A 2,979-nucleotide genomic window follows, 5' to 3' on the forward strand; every position below is an offset into this window, starting at 1 on the left:
GTTGAAGTTTAACTCTGGCCTTCATTAGAGTCCTTACTGATGGTTCAGGAACTGCCAGTGCTCAGTGTTCAAACACAAACTCAGACTGTTTCACCAGGTAAATAAACACTGGCTGCAGCAAATATTAGTAATTAAACTTGGCTTGGACATTTCTTGTCATTTTTTTTTACATTGAAAACAAAGTTTTTTTCTTCTGCCTCTCCTGGTCAAGATAGCAGCAGCATATAAATCAGACGTACAATAAACTGTAAAATATAAAGAGAAAAATTGAAGATCACAAAAAATGATTAGAAGGGCAATGAATAAATAAATATAACATTAGAAGGAAATCTTAAAAGAGACGTGCCTGATATTAAAATCCATGAAAACAAATACATACGTTAAATAAATCACAAAATGGATCAGGATGATTGGATTTTTTTCATTTTAAATTAATTCAAATTAGTTTTGCATCTATTCAGAGACTGTGGCTGTAAAATATGTGTAAGGACAATAGATTTTCAGGTTTCATACGACCTCTTCCATTTCCCAAAGAAGTCTATTTGTATTTCTGTTATTGGAGTTACAAGTAATTCTTCTTGACAAAACGATATTGGTTTATAGATTCATACAAAATATTAACATGAATTAATTTTATATTTGGTGTAACAAATGTTTTTGGTCATTTATGTGTTTGGTCAACTTTTAATCTTTAATTCTTTTACGCGCTGGATTGTAAGAAATTCAGAAGAAAAGTTGAGTTTCTGTGGCTCCTCAGTATCTGGGTCATGTGTCTGAGAAGTGGCAGCATTTCTTCCATTTCCATCCGGAAACTTTGTGCCATTGGATCTCTGGAGAAACCGGGAGAACAACTTTTCTCCCCCAACCCAATATCAGTTTTCATCCCCCCCCCCCCAAACAGTTAAACGGGGTTAAAAGTTCCCGCCCACATTGACGGCAGCCCGTTAAATTGCGCACCTGTGGCGTCGCGGTCAGTGGCTGTGCTTGGACAGAAACGCGGAACCATGAGGGTCTACAAGGCGATCAAATACCTGCTCTTTGCCTTCAACTTTCTGTTCTTCGTGGGCGGAATCACTATTCTTTGTTTGTTCACGCACATCCAGAGGAACCAGGCGGATTACCGGGTCACTGATGAAATCGTCCCGGCCATAAACCTCCTGGTGGTCATCGGCGGCGTGACTCTGGTTTTCGGCTTCCTGGGCTGCTGCGGGGCGATCCGGGAGAACCGGTGCCTGCTGGCGCTGTTCTTCCTGGGCCTGCTCTCCATGTTCGTCATGCTGCTGGCCGTGGGCGCGTTGGGAGCCATCACGAGAACGGAAGCCGCGCAGGAGCTCGTGAAGGAGCGCATGAGGCACGTGCTGCCGCTGAGCGAACAACCGCGGGATGTTCGGGAGTCGTTTCAGGAGGTGCAGAGGAACGGCTTCTGCTGCGGGCTCTTCGTTGGATATCTCGACTGGGGAAACTCCACGGTCGTGCCCGACTCTTGCAACTGCACCGACAGCTCCAGGAACTGCACGTTTCTGCGGGACGGACGCAAGGTTTACTCCACGCCGTGCATGACCTACATCATGACGTGGATGGACAGAGTCTCCTACTCGCTCTTGGGAACCGCGATTGGTTTTGGCATCTTGATGGTGCTGGGCATGGTCTTCTCGTCGGTCCTGTGTTGCCAGATTGTGGGTAGAAAAGGCAGCATCATTTAAAAGTTTGCTCCAAAGGCCTGAAGTTCACAGGACTCGACTGAAGGACACTCATGTTTTTGTAGCATTTTTTTCTGAGCTCAGTCTCTTTGTAAATAGTTGCTTCCCCTTTTCTACTTGTTTTTACAGCATGTTTTTGTAAATTTTACCCTTGAACTGCATTTTTTTTTTTTTTTTCTGCTTTACTTTTTTGTAAATTTGTTTTCTAAAAATGGAAAATACAGCTTTTACTTCAAATACAGTTTTGATTTACTTACTTCAAGTATTTCCATTTCATGTCACTTCAGTGATTCTAATCCAAGGGAAACATTGTCCGAGAAGATGATCTTCTAACATGCACACAGTCAGAGGTTAAAGCGGTTTTGGCTGCATCATGTCTATTGTAGGATTTCAATTTCAGTTTGTTCCACCAAAGAGACTTCTCCTGTCTAAAGCTCTCGGATGGTTTCATTTATATTTTTACAAAAAAAAAAGGAGGAATATAAATATGTGCAGCAGGGCTTCGTTTTATCTTCTCTTTCCCCATTAATCATCTTAAGACTCCTCCTCCACATTTATCTTTGAGCCTTTGCAGAGACCCAACTCTTGGGGTTTGAGCTACTGTATATTAAGTTAAAACTAGCTCCAGTAAACTGCTACTGAGGCAGTGATGCATCCGATTTAACAATAACAATACGTCTCTGACAGTTTCTGTTTTCCTGCAAAACAAGTACTTTTCCTGAGGAGTAGGATGTTGAGCACAGGACTGATAACGATATCCGGTGAGAAGTCCTTTCTTAGTATACAGACACTGGACTGCAAAATGTCTGACAAATACTAAAAATACATAAATAACAGATAATAAAATAGCACATACAAATCATATTAAAATGTAGGAAAAATGGCAGATAAGTAATGTAGCACAGTTAATCATTGCATGGAGTAATGGAGTATTTTATACTTTGTTGATTTAATGGCTGAAAAAATGTTTCTACTTTGCATCAAACATTGATTCTTAAACGATGAATTCATGCCTGGATGTTTTCTCAGTTCTGAAACAACAACAATAATCTATGCATTGATTTGTAGTGTGACTATACTGAGGGGGGAAATATAAATATAGTGAGAAATGACCAGGTGCCGGTTACAGCCTGGTGCCAGAGGAAGATGTATTTTAAGAATGTGTTCATTTCCATTTGGTTGAGACACCAGTCACAGCACATTTGACTCAGACAATGAATCAGCCTGAGGTGTGGCTCCTTCTCTATGATACCTGACCCCCCCCCCCCCCCCCCCCACC

The 2,979-nt window shown here is 41.6% G+C and overlaps 1 protein-coding gene and 1 pseudogene across 2 annotated transcripts in view; both read left to right on the forward strand.

Annotated features, from left to right (window-relative positions):
• Positions 1-2,979, forward strand: part of znf385d (zinc finger protein 385D) — a 76,657-nt gene that overhangs the window by 41,667 nt on the left and 32,011 nt on the right. The gene's annotated exons all lie outside the window — the stretch shown is intronic.
• LOC111644541 (tetraspanin-8 pseudogene) lies at positions 953-1,901 on the forward strand (annotated as a pseudogene).

Source organism: Seriola lalandi, unplaced genomic scaffold (assembly GCF_002814215.2).
Source record: "Seriola lalandi dorsalis isolate HSWRI2012SDOR001 ecotype SW California unplaced genomic scaffold, Sedor1 jcf7180002054934, whole genome shotgun sequence".
Taxonomy (NCBI): Eukaryota; Metazoa; Chordata; class Actinopteri; order Carangiformes; family Carangidae; genus Seriola; species Seriola lalandi.